Consider the following 21,114-nt stretch of genomic DNA (forward strand, 5'->3'; position numbering starts at 1 on the left):
TGGGCTTATCCCATAAAGCAGAAGTCCGATGTCTTGGCAGTTTTTCAGAGATGGCTTGCTCTTGTTGAGAACCAGACTGGGTATAGGCTGAAATGCCTTAGGACAGATAATGGGGGAGAATATGTCTCACATGCTTTTGAGCAGTTTTGTGATGACAGGGGTATTAAGCGTCAGTTGACCGCCCCTTACACCCCACCCCAGAATGGTTTGGCTGAGCGCATGAACAAGACTATTCAGGAGCGTGTGCGCTCAATCATGTGTGTAGAGCCAAAGGCTCAATCATGTAGAACAAGAGCCAAACTTTTTATGCAAGTTACGAGTCTACATGTTATATAAACAATGATCATATAAATCAAAACATGAGAAGTCCAAGGGTGGGAGATATTGCAAGTGAGTCAAAGACTTTCATTCATTTGAGATACATGCCCAAGATGACAATGCCAAAGAGATATATGTGGAAGATCTAACATAGCCAAAATATGATCAATAGTGCTAGATACAACTAAGGGATAAAGACTGCTAGTCTTGGCACCTCTAGCCAAAATGAGGTTGCCACAAGTGATTTTCCATGAAAAATCACTAAGTGAGGCATGATATCCAACATCATCCAACTATTTTGCAAAGATAAAGATTTTTGTCAAAGTCAGTACATGATGAACATCATGGGGAGAACAAAGGAAGTATGAGTGAAAAACTAAATATGTATATCAATAATGCCAACAATATCACAAACATGCCTAGTCTTACTGAACCTGTCATAGGACAATAGATATAGAACCAAGCATGATGCAAGATCATATAAAAGGAAGCCCCAAAATCAAGCAACCAACATTGAGAGAAAGAGCACTTGGCATCAATCAACTAGACATTAGGTGAAGAAGCAGCTAGAATGTATTCATCAAAACTATACTCCGATGCATTTATTTAGGCATCCTTTCTTACATCAAGACCACAGTTTGCTGGGGCTAGAGATTAATGGATGACACACTCGGTGGTAAAGCCCAACTCTTATGGAACATCTTACCCTTTGTTACTCAAAAGACCATGGTTTTTGAAGCATGAGCAAGGACAAATTGGTTTAAAGGAACCCTAATCCTAGGTAGAGGACCCAACAATGTGGTGCTGAAGCTCTATGGTTTGCAGAAAGGCCACTGATCCACCTCCATAGAAGTCTTCTCTGACTCTCTCAATGAAGAAAAGGATGGAATATAAATTAAACATGATACTTTGAGCAAAATTTCCCAAAGAAATCAAAAGCATAGCCACTATCAATGGGCATTGAAAGCCAACTCCTGAAAGGTACATAGTCTTTGTCAATGGGTGAATACCTCCTATCAGAACTAGGATTGATTTTCAAAATTACCTTTAATAGTCAGATAAATGCATGGATGTAGTAATCTCCTTGTTACATGGCCATAGCAAAGTGGGAGACAAAAGCAGAAGTAGAAATAGAGAGCAAGTTCTTCTCTTATTACAGAGCCTCTATAGAGGCAGAGATAGAGTTCAAAGAGGACGATAATGAAAGTAAAGATGTAGATTATGAAAGTGATGTGGAAGAATATATCCAACCAGAAAAGGATACTAATTAGAAGGGTGTTGTTAACCCTCAAACGAACGAAGGTGGAAAATCCGAAAAAGCTAAAGCAAAAGACAAGTCCAAGGCAAAGCAAAACGGAAGACAAAGACGCACAAGGAGAAAATTCCTAAATAAGGGAGAAAGGCACGCAAGGAAAGCGCAAGTCAATACTTTTGTAAAAGAGTGCAAGTGCATCATGATTTAATTCAAGGAGCGCGGGGCTCTCATCTGTGCAATTTGTAAATGTAGACGGGCGGTGGAAAGGAAGCTAGGAAGATAGAAGGACAATGGGAAAAAGGGCCTAGGCCACGGCCGACCATGTAAAAAAGGGGATAAGGGGATGACAGCCCAAAAGGGATTTAGGGTTTTGTATATAAAGTTGAAAAGTGAATGAGAAGCTCATTCTTGTGTGTGGCCAAAAGTGGCTCTCTTCTTCTTCTTCTTCTTCTTCTTCTTCTTCTTCTTCTTCTTGCTTGCTTGCTTGAGCTTGTGCTTGAGAGAGAGTGTGTGAGAGTGTGAGGGAGTGAGTGTGTGAGGGTGAGGGACCGGGGAGGAGAAGTTCTCCATCTTCTCCTCTCTTCTTCTCTTCTCTTCTCTTGCTCGCGGCAATGGAGCTTGGAGCGTGGAGCTTGAGGATGGAGCATGCTTGAAGCTTGCACTTGGATCGTGGAGCTACCGGAGTGCATGGGAGAGGAGGTAACTCAATCGGCATGGAGGTAAGCTCACTACACCCATAGATATGGATGGTGTGTTGGCTATATGAGAGGTAGCCATTAGTTCTCGGCTTGGAACGCTTGAACAATAGGCGGTCAGAGGGTCTTGGTGGTCGAGCGAAAGCTCCCACATTTTGGTTCTGTTGTCGGGACCAATGAATTCAAGCCTTGAGAGCTTGCGCACTTTGAATCGAGCATTGGAGTAGGGTTTTCCCCGAACCGGTGCTTGAGGTAGATAGGTAGGAAGCGAGGGAGTTTGAAGAGGTATTTGATCTCCTTAGCAAGTAGGTTTTTGGTTTTTTGGATGTGGAAAAGCATGTTGGAGTAGTGTAGGTGACTATTTTGTGATTTGTATGCATTTAGGGTAGGAAAAAACAAAGAAAAAGAAGCAAACAGTAGGGTTTTTTGTTGCTGTATGACAAGCTAAAACAGGGAAATAGGAGCACAAATCCTTGGAGTGCCGTTTGATTCGAGCACCAAAGTGATTCCAAGCATGTCTGGCATTTCCTTGTAGTTTTTTGCACCTATTTGGAGGGCGCTAGATGATTCGGTGGAGTAGACGTTGACCTAGAGGCATCACGCACAACTCGCGGGCCGTCGTCCGTGCCGTCAGACCAGGTCGTCCGAGTCCCAGAATCGGACCACTCCAAAAATCGGACCACCCTTTCAATCCGATTCCCAGAATCGGACTTCAAAATTGGACCACTCTTGTCCAACCGATCGAACCAACCCAAAATCGGACGTCTGATCCTGATAATCGAACTCCTGAAAATTGGACATCTGAGAATCAGACAGAAAACTGTCAAAATCGGACATGTGTCTAGAACACAAATTTTGACGTATCTAAACCCCGGAATTGACCCCAAAGCTACGTAGAGCTAAAGGCACATCACGGATCCATCATTGGGCTGAAAATTAGAGCAAGTAGTTCAAAATTTGGCTATAAACAGTCCTCCAAATCATGCATGGCATTTACCATAATGGCCCTGCGGGCTGGGGGGACTCCCCCCCGGGACCCCCACAGAGGGGGTCTGCCCCCTCCGCACCTCCCCCAAGTATGTTGGAGAGAAAACGAGCGACATGACAGTTCCTCCAAATTAGACCCTAGTGTAGTAATGGCTCTACACGAGCATGGATCCTCACTTGTAAAAGAGCAACCAAAAGCTCATAACCGAACAAAGAGAAACAGAGAACCTAGAACATCAATGGGCCAAACTAGCCATCAAGGGCAAAAAGGCCACACCATGAGAACACAAAGACATTGTGTTTAGACCGTGTCTAGTCAGAGCAAAATGCAACATCAGCAAGCTACGAATGCGAAGATGACTAGACATGACACTCTTGACGAGAGATGTATCTTGAGCAGCACTACACAGGCGACCCAAGACATTGGTGGAGAATCCACATATGGTCGTGTAGTTGGGGACTCAAGGGCATTTATCAGAAGGCTTAAATTTACAAGCCAAGACCCAGAAGACGAAGACATAGTACCACCTGCTTATCTTAGGGTCAAACTCACCGCTAAAAGAGAGCATACTATCGATGCTCTGATTGATGAAGGAGCAGATTTCAATATCTTGACTTATGAATCATGGACCCTACTAGGCCAACCAGAGCTCACATCGACTAGTGCAACTCTTAGCCCTTATGGGGGACACCCACAAGTGCTCATAGGAAAGTGCAGAATCCTTGCGACAATTGAAACTAAAAGCTTGCCTATCCTATTTCATGTTCCTCCAAATAGTGCTAGCTGTGGGAAGGAAACCCTCCTAGGAAGACCCTTCAAAAGGGCGACCAAGTGTGAGGCTGACTATGTAGCACAGAGGATACACCTGACACTACCGGGTGTGAGGATAGTCACAACCTTTAGCAAGGGTGACCTCATCAAACCTCGAGGGAAAGGCAAGGAAGGTGCTGGCGTAACAGTCAAGCCTACTAATAACGAGAGCAAGGACTTGTTGGAAGAGTTGATACAAGCACAGGTCGAACAATGTGAAGCAGTGAGTGAGGCCATGCCTAAAACAAGAAGGTCAAGAGACAATGCCAAGGATGGGCTTTGGACTTACAAATATCGTAGAAGACCCCAAAAGAAGCCCAAGCCTTAAGACGAAGGCATCGATGGAGGGTCACCACAACGCCGCAAAGGATATCCAAAGCATTGCTACATGCTCAAGGATATTATGCAGGTAACGGATGGATTTGGGTACCAAAACCCCCTGCTAAACCACCTCTATTGGTTGAAGGCCAGATTGCATTAAAAGCAATGAAGCACAGGAGGAAATCTAAGAGAAACTCTAGGTCTCGAGGCAAGAAACCAAACATGAGTGTTCGAAAGAGAGAGCCGCAGCCTAGCATGCTTAATAAGTAGATGTCATATGTAACCATCAAGCGTGCACAAAAGCCATTAGTTCTCAAAAAGCCTCTAATTTCCCAAGAGGATAACAGGCATCATGGGCACAACATTGCTCATGGCAAGGCTGATCGCTCAACAAAGCAAATGGCACAATCGCCTAATAGCCTCAAGCAAATCATTCAACCAGTTCCCAGTCCACCTAAGAGTCCTAGATCTCCTATACCTTCTTTTTCCATACGGACACAGGAAGCACAACAACAGTCGTCAAGGGTGGCTGCTCACTCCCAATCACTATCTCCATCTAAGCTTCCAAATGCCCAAGAGGTGGGACATGACACCATCTGTGGCTCTCGGCCCAAGGATATGCTTGAGCAACCTAATGCAACTAGATCAACTCATTCCCGATCTACACAGATGAATGCTCAAAGGGCAACAAAAGACACGCCACTTCCAATCACCCTAGGGACTTGACGCCGCAATCCACCAAGGGTAGCCAGCCCACTGGACTAGCTGCTACTACTTTCAATCAGGGATCACAACAGCCACAACCCTTGGCTATGACAATGCCCCTTGTGGAATGTGTCCTTAGTAGTTTACCTATGGAGGAGGTGTCACAACCAGCGTCCTTGACAACTCCAGCACTTCCAAAGTGCCTAAAGCCTAGGCTGGAGGAGTTAAACACAAGGGAATTGGCTGAAAAGCTAGACTCTCCCAAAAGGGAGACAGTTATACCCTCACAACCTGGCAAGGCTACTCAGCAGGCCGCGGCTGTGTCCCATGAGGACACACTAGAGGAAGAGAATACTGAGGGCCAACCAAGCACATCAATGGTTGACCTAGTCCAAGGTCCTATGTCGTTGAGAGATGCACCTTCACTGACCAAGAAAAAGAGGAGAAAACAACGAAGACAATAGCAGTCACAAGTGGTCGTGGATCCGAAGAACACTGACACCAAGAGCGTTGGAGAGCTGAGGAATAAAGTATCGAGTCCATCCACCAATGACCCCATTGATGCCTCTCCTAATAGTGGTGAAACCTCAGACACATTCGTGTGTTCTGAAAAATCAATACAGTCGTTACCATCAACGGCTGCTTGCAACACTCAATCCACCAACAATGGAACTCGCATTGACCAATCAAGAGTGGATATGACACTGTCACAACAGGGTGACAAATCTATACTAGTCACATCCAAGGAGAACCATGATGCAATAACAAAGCCTCAGGAGAAACATGGAAACCCCGAGAGAATAAGAAGTCCTAGCGTTAGCCAAACTTGCTCGTCTAGGCCTGAGCTCCCAGCTACACTAAATCCTGAACAAACTCCTAGAACCTTGCATGAGATAGCAACCGAGTAAGCCCTCGTTGAACATAGAAGTGTCACAGAATGCTTAACTCAGTTGGATGCTAAGCTCAAAGTGTTTGCACGTGTCTATGTCCTAGCAGACATGCGCGCATTCCCTAAAGAGCAGCTCGAAGAATACTTGCCATTTTTTTTATCTTGGGAAGAGCAAGAACATCTTTACGAGCACTATAACAAGCTCCTGTATGAACGCATGCAACTCATCTGACGAGGAAGCTGACAAACTACGCTTAACTATCACATTCAATGATGTGCTCTTCCAACCAAACATCTTAGAGATGGAGCAATTAAAGTGACTATCAGAGGGTCGAAGTCAATTTGAACAACGTTGGTGTGAAAACCGTGTCGCAATGGTCGAACTAGGAGCCCAGATCATGATAGTCTTAGAGGAGCGATTGGCCAAATGGCGGTCTCAAAGAGACCCAACCTATGTGGCACCAACTTCCCTTTGAGTGCTGACTACCATTCGAGGTACGGACTTAGCTGAACCTAGCCAAGAGAACTCTTTGTTTGATAAGGTTCTCACTAGGAGGAGTTACATGTTGCCAGTAGACTCGGACAAGGTTCCATGCTACTGATGTTGCAAAATATCTATCAATATTGAGTAAGCTGCCACGAGTACTAGATGTGTGTGCCACACTCCAATACAATCCTGAGTTCTACAATTGGCTTTTATCCTCGTGAAGTGACATGGATTCGTAAATACGTACATAAATAAACAATGAATTTTGTGCCCTGTATAGACAATGACAACACACACAAGCAATGATAGTCAAGCAAAGAGTTGGATTCAACAGGCTATACTCCTCAGGTCTTTCTCTCACCACACATTTAAAAGTTGTTTGACCATTCTTGCCTCCAGGTGGAGGGCATGCAACCCTCATCACCACCATAGGAAGCTCTAGCCAATATCTCTGAGGGTGGGGACAGGGTACCGTCCCTTCCTATGCACCTTTTCCTTTATGGTCTATCCTTCCGAGGATGAGCCCTGCCCCACTCCTTGACAACCGGTCCACGCAACTTAGCATAAGCCAAGATCTGCTAATGGCTAGAGGCCAAATGATCAATCATCACCGGGGCCATCCCTCCACTACAACCACTGCATGCCTTGTTAGATATGATCAATGCCTCACCCTCATTAGGTGCTGCCAATGATCCATGGTGCTCAAAGTTGTAAGGCCCCCATTATGAGGAGAAGCCAAATGTGAGCCCGGACATTGATTGAGTCCTGACTTGTATATCAGATGAGGTCTATGTGATCGGATGGCAAAAAGGTGACCGTTGTGGGTCTAATCTTTGGGTTAGACGGAGTTGTTTAGCTGGTAGCAACTCGAGGCGCATTGCATGCCCCCGGCCCGATGGTAAAGGGAATATTCCTTGGCCGACTAGTGGAGGCTCATATGATAGGTCGGTGGTCAGCAGGCCGACATAACGACCTTCACGGGCTATAAAAGATAAACCCCTTCACAACCATCGATCACTCATCTTTCACCCAATCAAAGTTGTTGTTCCAGCTAGCCTTAAGCTCTTCACCTATCTTCTGTCTAGATCACCATCTAAGCTTCACACAGTGGAAGCGCACGGGTGGACAAAGCCATCTTTGTATCAGTTGTTTGGAGTTAAAGAATTTACTAATTCTCCTCTTATCTGCTGTGTACTCTCTATCTCTTTATCAGATTCTGTTCGTTGCATCGTGTAATTTTTACATGGTATCAGAGCCCAGGGGGCTCTAGAGATTAGAGAGTGTGCAAGAGGCAAAGGCTTCAACAGCAAAGAGAAACTATGTCAACTTTCGGAAGAGTCAATCACTGATTGTCAATGCAAAACCAGCATCAAGTAGGCATAAACAAGCATGTAACAATCAAACTGACATGAGACAATACCCAAGCATGTTAGACGAAGTCTGTCAGTAAAGTCGGTACACCCCCTAATCAATAGGGAAAAATGTACATACCACTGCCAAGACCTGACACAAATCCATGTCTACTCAGTGATACAAAGCCCAATCAGCCCAAGTACATCTACACGAACCAAGGTATATCATCATGAGGTGAAACGCCAGCTTTTAGCTCAATGATGCACCAGCTTCTTAGTCTAAACCACTAGGGAAGATAGCTAGTGGATTATCAATCTCCGAGGCAATTATTGCTAAATTCTCCAAATTCCAGGACTTGAGGTCATCCTTGAGGCAATTGCAAAATTTTTGAAGAACTTTGCAACACAAAAATTGTCTAACTTGCCATGCACATTTCAAGAGTGTAGGTAGGATCAGAAGATAAGCCCTTTATCAGTAGCGAATGCTATGTAGACATGCCATTTGTGCATCTTAGTGGGGTCATTCAAAATGCACACATTGCCGCTTGAATGCCCCACATGTCTACTTGTACAAACCATTCCAAACACTTCAAATTCAAACAATCCATCACCAAAAACAACCATTCAGCAACAAAAACAACAAAAAATCGGCCCAAAAAACATATTATTTCAGTACTCAATAGTATTTATATTAGCGAGATTGGGACCCTTACATACCATTCTCATAGGGCATCCTTCATTTTTGCACACTCTCTTTGGATTTACCTTCATTCAAGTTGATTTGTCTTGTATTTTTCTCATACTTAGCTATATACCAAAAGCATCTTAATGAAGCATTAGTATGCAAGGTATCAAGTATCTCTCTAGCACTTAAATGCTAGCCTTGTATTTCCATCATGAAGTAACATTGAAGGGCTCTCGAAATTCTAACTGGGACAGAAACACATTCTACTCCTCAAACCTCAGTCCCATTTAGAGGTGGGAATGTTGCCCTGCCTTTGGTGTCCAAAAGGAGGTAATGATTTCCCATCTTACCCTTCCCTACTTCCATCCCCTAGTGTCCACAATTATCAAAGCTAACCGCCTATTAATATGTTACATGCACAACCCCCTCAACTGATACCTTTCATCATCCTGTAGGCCCCGAGAAATCATTTTGACTATTTTAGGTTGGTTGGTGTAGTTAGGACCACAATTTTCTCAATCTTGGCAGGATCTAATGCTATTCCTTGTGTAGAGACAATGTGGCAAAAAAGAACTCCCGAGAAGACTCCAAAGATGCATTTGTCGATGTTGACAGAGATTCCATACTCTCGATATTAATCAAAGAATTGCTCCACGTGTCCCAATGCTTACAGAGAAGACTGAAGACATAGAAATCATCTAGATATACCTCAATGAAATCATACAGGTGATTTTGGAATGCAACCATCATGACTTGCTGAAAGGTAGCAAGGATGTTACAAAGCCCAAATGGAATCACCCTATAGGCATAGGTATCCCGTTCTATTGTGAAGGTTGTCTTGGACAGGTCTTCTTTTGCTATTTGCACCTAATTGTGTCTACTAACACCATTCAATAAGGAATAGAGTTCATGACCTGCCATTGTGTCTAACAGTTGGTCGATGAAGGGGATAGGAAAATGATCTTTATTTTTTTTGGAATTCAACTTTCGAAAGTCCACATAGATCCAAAACTTTTCATTCTTCTTAGGCACGACTATGATGGGTGAAACCCTTTCATTATTGGCCATTGGATAGATAAACTCAGCTTCTAAGAGCTTCAACAACTCTGTTTTCACCAAGGTGGAGTAATTTGGATTCATGCACCTCTGTCATTGTCATATAGGCTTAGCATCATGCTCTAGGTTGATGTGATATTGACACACAATGGGATTGATCCTCTTTAAGTCTTTGTAATACCAAGAAAAAATCAAGGTTCTCCTTCATAGGTTACAAAAGATCAATAGCTCCTCTTTTGGAAGGTTGTTGCTTACTTTGAGATGTCTTTCCATGCCATCTAAATCTATAAAATTCAACTAATTTTCACCTTCAACTTCTCAAATGAAGGTCCCATGGACTACTTCTGGATATAAATTAGACTCCTTCAAGGGAGAAACTCCTTCCTTTGATGCTCTACTAGAACCAACTTCCACCTTCAACGGAGACCCATCTGGATCTTTGGAATGTTGAAATGGTATCAAGGTTGTTTTGAACTTTGTTTGAGCTAATTACTTCTTGACTCAAGAACTCATTTTTTGAGGATGCATCAAGGAATATCATATAACAGGGACCACCTAAATTCTATTCGAGTTGCAGGACTGATGCTTGTTGGAAATGTGCATTATCATTATCCTTTCTTGAGAATGGTAGTTTAAGGTGAAAAGAGTCAATGCTAAACGAGGGCTTATTTTTCTTAATCCACTTCTTATAAATCTTTTTCCCAAAATGAGATTTGTTTACTAGTCCAAAGGGTACCATAGTCATTCTATCCAATAGCACGGGATCCTCAGTTTCTATGGCCTTTGCGACACCTATGGGAGCTTTTGCTCAACCGTCAAGACCCTCGGACCGCTTATTGTTCAAGCATCCCGAGCACTAATGGCTACCTCTCACATAGCCAACATGCCATCCATATCTATGGGTGTAGTGAGCTTACCTCCATGCCGATCGAGTTACCTCCTCTCCCACTCACTCTGGTAGCTCCACGATCCAAGTGCAAGCTTCAAGCACGTTCGATCCTCAAGCTCTATGCTCCAAACTCCACGATCCAAGTCGTCCCTCACCCTCACGCACACACTCCCTTACGCTCTCACACTCCCTCTCTCAAGCACAAGCTCAAGCAAGCAAGAAGAAGAAGAAGAAGAAGAAGAAGAAGAAGAAGAAGAAGAAGAAGAAGAAGAAGAGGAGGAGAGCCACTTTTGGCCACACACAAGAATGAGCTTCTCATTCACTTTTCAACTTTATATACAAAACCCTAAATCCCTTTTGGGCGGTCATCCCCTTATCCCCTTTTTTACATCGCCGGCCGTGGTCTAGGTCATTTTTCCCATTGTCCTTCTATCTCCTAGCTTCTTTTCCACCACCCGTCTACATTTACCAATTGCACGGATGAAATCCTGGCGCTCCTTGAATTAAACCATGATGTGCTTGCGCTCTTTTACAAAAGTATTGACTTGTGTTTTCCTTGCGTGTCTTTCTCCCTTATTTAGGACTTTTCTCCTTGTGCGTCTTTATCTTCCGTTTTGCTTTGCCTTGGATTTGTCTTTTGCTTTAGCTTTTCTGGATTTTCCACCTTAGTTCGTTTGAGGGTTAACATTACCCCCCTCCTAGATGAGTGCCAGTCCCATGGCACTCACCGTCGTACGTAGCAGGCTTTAGCATGCACCGAAGACGTGGGCGGTAAGGACGTCTGTGGTTTCCATGGAGGAGTGTTGGTAGTGATGGGGAAGAAGGTTGTTGGGGCACATTGGTGGTTTAGGTGGCTGGTGGTAGGGCTATTCGTTGTGGGGATTGCTCTGATGGAGTACAAGTGGCGATTTGTTGGGGATTATGTACATGACGATTCTTGGCGGTCTTGAAGGATGATAAGGGATAGGAATTCAGAGTTGAATGTCGATGAAGAGCGAACGACACTTTCGTTGGAGTCTTCAATACCTGTAATTGAAAACCTTTCATAGGTGGTCTCTCCCTAGGGGTAGTGCTAGTCTTCTCTATCGTGCACAAACCATAGTTAATTAGTTTGGGAGACAGGTCGAACTCTAAGCAAGCTGAGAGTATTGTCCTGCACTTGAGGACCCAAACTGTGTATATATTTTGGTGCAAATATTATGTGAGTGCTCGTACATACTTAGATATTACGTAGTTAGAAGACGGCGGGCTGGTTTCTCATAACAATGTGGGGATGAAGCAAATTTGTCCATGTTGAGAAGAAGTACATGTGAAGGCGTATGTGGCATCCTTTGCATTGCGACTACACGACGTGACATAATTGAACATAGGGACACTGCACTATCGGTAGCTGGTAGCTATTGACGTGTGTGATGAGGACAGTGTATTTTTCATGGCCAGTCGTGCAATGTTTACCTATTACAATGGTATTAAGGCAGAGTGCAAGAGGGAAGCATGTGAATGGGTCAGGGTGACCGATCTAACCATAGGCGAGACAGCTCCCTAGGTATGTCATGCCCTTGATGTGCCCTAAACCATTGTGGGTGATGCTAGGGGGCTAGGGGACTAGGGACGGAGCCAGCCGACCAAGGTCACTGGACACACCTAATTTGAGGATCCCTAGGTGCTATGCTGTGATCGTGGGTGCTTCTTTTCGTTCTTTTATTTTCTTTTCTTTTCTCTCTTTTTTTTGGTTTCCTTTTTTTGTTTCTTTTTCTTATGCTTTTCTCTTTCTTTCTTTCTCTCTTTCTCTCTTTTTGTTTTTGTGACTTGCCTGAGTACAACCATTGCAATATGTTGAGGCTATCAGCCTTTCAATGGGTTGGGAAATGTTAAGCTTCGAAGGCTCAGGAAATGGATATTACAATGATGATTGTGCCCTAGCCTCGTTGTTAGAGAAGTAGTTGTTGAGATGGGGAGATACACATGAGATATTGCAAACCTCTTTGTGACACGTGATGTCAGTACAATTGAGGTAACAACTGCCATGAGCCAACTGTAGAGCTTGACCCAGAAAGAGAGCATAGCCCATGACTATGCTTTGGGCCATGCGATGTGGGCATTTGCAAGGGTGATTTTTCGTGTTCAGCAGCATGGTTTTATCGCAGTTCTTTGTGAGGTTGGTGGTCTTGCCGTGACTTGGGCATTGAACACGTTCACATGAAGGCCTGTGTCATTCTGCATCCACTTGTCACTTCATGAGAGTATATGCAAGTCACATGCGTCAAGTACAACAAACAAATGCAATCATGTCAAGATTTAACTTTTTCAAAATCCTATGATGTTGATTGTGATGCCTATTCCAGTGCTTGTTAAAGATGTGGCATATATTAGCGATAGGTAAGGGAAGTGTGTACAAGTGGGGAGCCTGCCCCTTTAATCATCAAAATACAAAAAGCTATGGCAGGATGGCTTGTTAAGTTGCTTGTATATCATAGGGGCTACTCAATTTGCACGAGGCGGGGTGAGTCCGGGTGGTTAGGCGACTGAGGCTCTACTTGGTGAGGGGCTCCTGTGAGGTTGGGCAAGGAAGAGTTGGCCGGGACCTGAATGGTGTAGTCTCTGGCCGCAACCGTTTCCAAAATGCTTTTGAACAATGCATCGAATTCTTCCCTCTCTCGAGCTGCCCTTTCTACCTTTGAGCACCTAGTACCCGAGCGTCTGTTGGGGGTTTGCACAATTGGTGTTGCCACACCTTGTGTGCTTCTTTGAGCTTCTACTCCCCTGACCTGGGGATTCTTCAGCCTACGTCTGGGACGGAGTCGCTTGGGACTTTATTTCTTTGCATACCTTTTGAGGGTAGGCACGTAGTGCACCGGCGGAGGAGCTTGTGCTGGATGTTCCCTTCGATAGTGGAGAGCGTCTTTGCGAGCCAGATGCCCTAGGTGCTCCATGTCTTCCTCATAGGGGGACCTGCAAAATGCGAACCAAGGATTAGGCCTTGGTACAGGATAAAACCATTCGTATGGATGGGATTATAGTGTGGGTTATCAAGCGCATATGACGAGAAGGGGAGAGGTGAGGCATGTAAAAATTACACGGTGCAGCGAACAGAATCTGAGAAAGAGATAGAGAGTACAGAACAAATAAGAGGAGAATCAGTAAATTCTTTGACTCCAAACAACTGATACAAAGATGGCTCTGTCCACCCGTGCGCTTCCACTGTGTGAAGCTTAGATGGCGATCTAGATAGAAGATAGGTGAAGAGCTTAAGGCTAGCTGGAACAACAACTCTGACTGGGTGAAAGATGAGTGATCAATGGCTATGAAGGGGTTTATCTTTTATAGCCCGCGAAGGTCATTATGTCGGCCTGCTGACCGCCGACCTATCATATGAGCCTCCACTAGTCGGCCAAGGAATATTCCCTTTACCATCGGGCCTGGGGCATGCAATGCGCCTCGAGTTGCTACCAGCTTAACCACTCTGTCTAACCCAAAGATTAGACCCACAACGGTCACCTTTTTTGCCATCCGGTCACATAGACCTCATCTGATATACAAGTCAGGACTCAACCAATGTCCAGGCTCACATTTGGCTTCTCCTCATAATGGGGGCCTTACAACTTTCAGCACCATGGATCATTGGTAGCACCTAATGAGGGTGGGGCATTGATCATATGTAACACCCCCCTCAATGTCCATGAACTATCTCCTCAGCCCAATGCCGAGTCTCTGAAGATGAACTTGAAGCAGATCCTTCGTAAGTGCTTTGGTGAAGATATCTACTCCATTCTCCTCTGTTAGACAGTAGACCAGTTCCACTATCCCATCCTCCATCAAATCACGCACATAGTGATACTGGATCTCTATATGTTTGGTGCATGCATGAAACACTGGATTTTTGGCAATGGAAATGCAACTCTGATTGTCACATCTTAGGACAGTTGGTTCTTCATCCTGCACTCCCATATGCTATAGAATCCTTCTCAACCATACTGCTTCACATGCAACAAAACAAGCTGCCTTGTACTCTGCTTCGGTAGAAGACAATGCCACTGTTGGCTGCTTCTTACTAATCCAAGAGAAAATTCCTGAACCCAAAGAGAAACAATAACCAGAAACTGACTTCCTAGAATCACTGTCTCTTGCCCAATCTGAGTCACAGTTCCCCACAAGAGAAGTTCTGAAACTGTATGTGATACCATAGTCAAGAGTTTCCTTCAAGTATCTGAGCACCCGCATCCCAGCCTTCCAATGACTCTCATGAGGTTTGTTTGAGAACCTGCTCAAAACACCAACAGCAAAACTGATATTTGGTTTGGTGTTACACAAGTAGATCAACCTCCTATACCTCCCAATGTCTGCTAGTGCTGATGTATCCTCGACGGATAACTTTGCATTCACCTCCATAGGTGTAGCTATCTCCTTGCACTCGGTCATGCCAAATGCCTTCAAGATTTCCCATGTATACTTCTTTTGAGAGATGAAGATCTTTCCTGGCTCTTGCCAGACTTCAATCCCCAAACAATAGTGCAACAAGCCCAAGTCATTTCAAACTCAGAACTCAAAGCCTTTCGAGTTTGGTTGATCATATCTTCATAGTCACCTGTAATAAGAAGGTCATTCACATATAGGACAATCACTACAGACTTTTTACCATCCCTATAAACATACAAGTTAGCATCTAAGACACATCTTTTGAAGTTTAGGTTTAAAAAGAACTTATCTATCCGCTGGTACCATGCTCTGGGGGCTTGTTTCAGCCCATATAATGCCTTCTTCAGCTTACACACTTTGTTCTCAGAATGGGGGGCCTCAAACCCTGGTGGCTGAGCCACGTACACCTCCTCCTTGAGGTCACCATTTAAGAACGCTGACTTAACATCCATTTGGTACACTGGCCACTTCTTGTGGGCAGCCACTGCAATTACCGTGTGAATAGTGGTCATTCTGGCAGTTGGGGCAAATGACTCTTGAAAATCAAACCCTTCAACTTGTGAAAATCCTTGGGCAACCAGTCTAGCTTTGTACTTTTCTAAGGTACCATCAGCCTTGTACTTTACCTTCCAAATCCACTTGGTGCCAATAACCTTTCGCTTTGCTGGTCAATCCACTAGCTCCCAAGTGTCATTCTTCATTATGCTGTCATACTCCGCTTGCATAGCAGCCTTCCATGATGGATCTGCAAGTGCTTCTTCTAAGTCGGTTGGCTCCTTTACTTCTCTCATAATCTCAACCATCAAGGCCATATTGACTATGTGAGTAGAAGCCCTCCTTTGCTCCTCTATTCTCTGAGACCTCCTTGGTCCGTCTGCCTTCTCCTTAATAGATGCAGGCATAGGATTATTGTGGTCATAGAGCTGCTTCACCCAGCGTGGCAATGGCTTTTCCGGTGGGGTGATGTCAGGTTGGTGAACTTTTTTCCTCATCATCTGAAGATGATGCTTCTTCCTCCTTAAGGATAGGGACATCTCTCGGGACAGGTTCATAGCGGGCTACCTCTTCGCTTGATGATAAAGTGGAAGAACTTGCCTTCTCCTCCTCCACTGTATGCGGCTCCTCCTTGAACACCACATCACGGCTCGTGATGATCTTCTTTGCCTCTTGGTCATATAATTTGTAAGCCTTCTGCTCATCACTATAACCCAAGAAGATACATTTTCTGCTTTTTCGTTTTAACTTGTTTCTCTTCTCATCTGGAACATGTGCATAACATTCACATCCAAAAATTTTAAAATGTGAGATAGATGGTTTCTTACCAGTGTAAGCCTCATGAGGTGTTTTTCCCTTGAGAGCCTTTGTGTAGCTCCGATTTAGAATGTAGACTGTAGTATTAACAGCTTCAGCCCAAAAATGGTTAGGCAATCCCTTGCCCTTTAGCATGCATCTTACCATCTCCACAATGGTGCGATTCCTGCGTTCCAAAACACCGTTCTGGTGAGGTGTGTGAGGCGTCATCAATTGATGCTTGATCCCTTTGCTCTTGCAAAAGCCTTCAAACTCCTTTGAGTTGAACTCACCACCACCATCTGTTCTAAATTTCTTCACACTTTTCCCTGTTTCATTCTCAACAAGTTTTAGCCATTATTTAAACTTACCAAAAGCTTGAGCCTTATTACGAAGGAAGTACACCCACATCTTCCTACTGTAGTCGTCGACAATCAACATGAAATAAGAAGATCCCCCCAAGGCCTGTGTAGGCATCTTACCACACAAGTCAGCATGCACCAACTCTAGAGGAGCCTGTGCTCTATTCTTGCTTTCTTGTGGAAATGCCTTTCTCTGTTGCTTGCCCATCATACAATCTTCACATGGTTCCTTCAATTCAGTTATTGTAGGTAGGTGAGCAACCATACCTTGCTTTTGCATCTCCTTCAACACTGCAAATCCGATGTGTCCAAACCTTTCATGCCAAAGCTTACTTGTGCCCACTCCAGCGGTGGCTGTAAGAGCACTTAGCTCATACAGGTTGTTCCTTCTTTCTCCTTTGCCAACAATTGTGCCAGCACTATCAAGAATTTTTGCACCTGTCTTCTTGAACCTCACTTCATGACCAAGATCAGTTATGGCAGCAACTGATAAGAGATTTATCCTGATTTCGGGAACATACAACACATTTGAAAGCTTTTTGACTTTACCATTTGCAGCAATAAAAGAAATAGTACATGTGCCCGCAACAAGGCATTTAACATCATTTTCAACCGTCACATTGATGGATTCTTGTAGAGGTTGCATAGAACTGTATAGACCTTTCTTGTTGGTCATGTGACGAGAGGCCCCACTATCCAATACCCATGAGTCAGTGGTAGATTCTTCTTGCACCAAGGAGCACACTTCCTCAATGGTCTCCATGAATAATTCCAACTCTGCTTCAGCCGTATTGGCTATCTCTTTCCCTTTACTTTTAAGGGTACCATTCTTTTCATCTACCTTCTTGACACGACAATCTGCAATTGCATGTCCTTTCTTCTTGCAGTAGAAGCACTCTCCTTGAAACTTCTTCTTGTCGCCCTTCTTCTTTTTGTCACCATCATTTTTTATGGAGGAACCACCTTTTTGGATGACTACCTAAGGATGAGGCCACACTAGACAGTGCACCATAGGCCTTTATGAGGTGAAGATGTCTTGGTTTTGGTGTAATCTTGGAGACCAATGAAGGATCATTAGTTTTTGAAAGGGAGAAAAGATAGGCCTATGTATCAAAGCTACAAGAAGGTTTGGATATAGGCTAAAATACCTATGATAACCTGAAAATGGGGACGAGTACGTATCTAGAGCCTTTGAGAAGTTTTCTGATCAGAGGAGTATTAAGCTTCGCATGAATACAATGATTCAAGAGCAAGTTCGTAGTATGCTTAGCTAGGTAGGCTTACCCTTAACACTTTTGGACTAAGGCAGTTACTACTATCGTACATTTAATTAATTGATTCCTATTTACTACTCTTGACAATCAGGTTGGAGAGGAGGTATGGTTTGGAAAACCTACATCATATGCTCATTTATGTGTTTTTAGTTGTGAGACTTTCTACCATGTTCCTAAGGAAAAGTGCAATAAGCTGGATCCTAAGTCCATGAAATGCATCTTTCTTGGTTATAGGGATGCATGTGAGATGGGATATTGTCTATGGAATCCACAAGTTTAGCATGTCATCTGCAACCATGATGTTGTTTTTTTCCATGAGAAAATATATAAGCAGCCTGAGTAGGTAGTTGAGGTACACATAGTGATATTCAAGAGGAGTCTCTTGTTATAGTTAGCTAGACAACCTACAGCATCACTTGATACTTCAGTGGCCCTCAAGCTCTACCTTTCACTATCTGGTGAAAAAAAAGCTTTTCGTCAAAGTCTGAACATGACATGCATCACGAAGCGTAAATGGAGCATCAATACTAGACTACAATCACCTATGCCAATTATATCTAATGATGGATCATCTCTTAGTCTAAGTGAATCCATGATATTATGGTAGCTATGAAACCAATGGTGATGCAAGGTAACATAAAAGGAAGTCCTTGAATCAAGAAGGTAACATTAAGTGCAAGAAGATAGTGCATCAGTCAATTGAGTGGCATCAAGACATGACACTCCAAGAATATAGTCATTGAAACTATAGTCCAATGTATCTCCTCAATCTTCACACTAGATTGAGGTACAATCTAAGTGGCCTTTGCATTTTCCTATACTTTCCCCTTTCCTTTCTCATTATACCTATCATTGTGCATTTTATGGCACTATGACCTAATGTGGCCCTACTACCCATAATAACAACACATCAAAGAGGACTTATAATCGTGGGACTTATTGAGACATTGCCCAAGGGACTAAGACTTGCCTCTATTGGGCTATGAGTGTCTACCATAGTTATTGTTACCATTTTCATAATTTCTGCCTCTAATAGTCAATACATGAGAAGTGTGGGATGCATCAATATTCTTCTTGTTTACTTCTTCTATTAGTACAACACTCTTTACATCACTGCATTTAAAACCACCCTCAAGGAGATTAACACTCATAGAAGTACAAAATGTACTACACAATTCAAAAAGTGTAACAAGCAAGAACAAAATCTTAATGTTATCCTCAAACTTGATGTCATAACTGAAAATAGAGTGGAACTCATTCAAGTGAGTAAACATAGTGTTCATGTGAGATGTCTACCAGACTCATTCCAAGGCCCACCTTTTTTTAGTCCATCAATAGGTTTTCCAAATGACGTCGCCCGGTGCTCCCTTGAAACATCATGGGGTTTGTCACGTAGACCCCACTGAGTCTACATTGCAACGAAAGAATTCCAGCTGGAAGCCGCTAGGATTGACCTGAATTTTCAAGTTCCTAAAATCAAACGGGTCTCCTAGTGTTAGTAATTTCAAGTTTCCACTTCCTACAGGATTACATGAACTGAAGCGGACTTGCTATTGCACTTGGTTCAAAAAGAATGGGAGACGAAGGGGAGTGCAGTATGTCAACCCTCCTCCCCATAAGGCAAAATCCCATTCCTACCCCCCAAAAAAATGCAAGTCAGTTCTACCTAACGACTAGTTGGTCAATTTATCGTCTTCCTATTTCAATCACGAATTTAGAAAAGATCCCAGCTAATCGAGACCACCTTACCATTGGATGGACCCATCGAGGGTTACACCTACCTGCTTTCCTTTGATGATGGAATCATCTTTAGTTTTTTAAATACCTACAACACATTTATTGGAACATATACAACCAGCTTTCTTAATTAGTCTGTTAAATCACGGCTTTCTTCACGTAATTTATTTCACGATCACTCATACAATTCAAAAAATCCTTGAATAAAATAAATTTCTTTATTATATTAGAAGTTTATTACAATTTCCATCTTTTTGACGCTATGGAAGATATACAGAATTCCACGAGGGTATTTTACCCACCAAGATTCCACCCTTGTAACTAGTATTTAGGGTTCCAGGATCCCATCCTGGGTCACGAAGGGGCTGGTCAGATTCTAGGAGTAATGTGGAATTCATGGCCAGAGCCTCCCCTGGCACTCACATTTCCTAATGCTCAGAGACTATCCCTATGGACAGATCTTTTGCTAAGGAGCCGGTCTAAGCCTCTCAAAGTGATAACCATGACTCCCTTTGAGTAGGGTCTCATAGCTAGTTTGGGGGTAGCCTAGCACAACTTCTTCTTTTATCCTATTTATCAATGTTTTTAATCAGAGATCTAGATTCTAGCAAACATAAATAGTCCTTTCAATAATGACAATCACACCATTGTGCAGTTCACAACTTCCATAGCCAAGGTAGACCTTATCCAAAGGTAACCTTACATTCTAATGAGGATTCTCCTCACCATAAGGAAGTGTTGAGTACATCAACATGTTAAGCAAGACATGAATTTTCCGTTTGGGGCTAACTTACCCAACATAAGTGAATTTCCATTCGAAGACAATAATTTAACAAGTTGATTTATAAGACCCTTAAATAGACATTCACTTTTCATAACAAGCATTATTCAACCTTAACCTTGTCGCATTGACAATGTATCGAGCTATTTTATTAGTTTCAAGTGCGCGTATAGTCTTTTACTCATTTTGTGCAATATCCTCCTTCAACTATTTCCATCATAATCTTACAAATTATAATCATGATTAATCTAACTACAAATCATAGGTAGTAGTTAACCATTTATGCGTGTATTAGTACGCTCTTTAGATAAAATTGTCAATTCATGTAAGTGAAAAATATAAAAGCTAATATTTTATGTAAAAATTTGGCATAAAGCTTATTAATTTATGTGGTGAAATAATAACCTTGTAGTGAATTGGAATTTTGTCTTTGCTCGTACTTGCCTCCTTATATTCTGTTTTGGTAGTCGCAATTCTAGCAAGCTCGAGCACTCCCATGCCTTTGGCAATACCCATTCCTTGACTGGTTGCAGTTGTTCCCATGGTCTTTCCACCTCGTCGCTTTGGAGCCATTTTCCGCAACTGGATTCGAGAGATGAAGAAGGAGGAATGAATTTGGGATGGGAGAGCATAAGATAAGATGGCTTAGACAAAGACTGAGACGGGGGGAATTGAGCTAACTCTCTCACTTGCAACCTCTTGGGGTAACTCCTCTCTCTCTCTCTCTCTCATACCCTCTTGGAGGGGTATCCTTCTACCTTACTCTCTCTACCTTCCTCTCACAGCCTCGCGAGGTCTCCTTAT

This window comes from Lygodium microphyllum, chromosome 26 (genome assembly GCF_053477565.2).
Source record: "Lygodium microphyllum isolate KBCC chromosome 26, Lygodium_microphyllum_v1.1.10, whole genome shotgun sequence".
Lineage (NCBI taxonomy): Eukaryota > Viridiplantae > Streptophyta > Polypodiopsida > Schizaeales > Lygodiaceae > Lygodium > Lygodium microphyllum.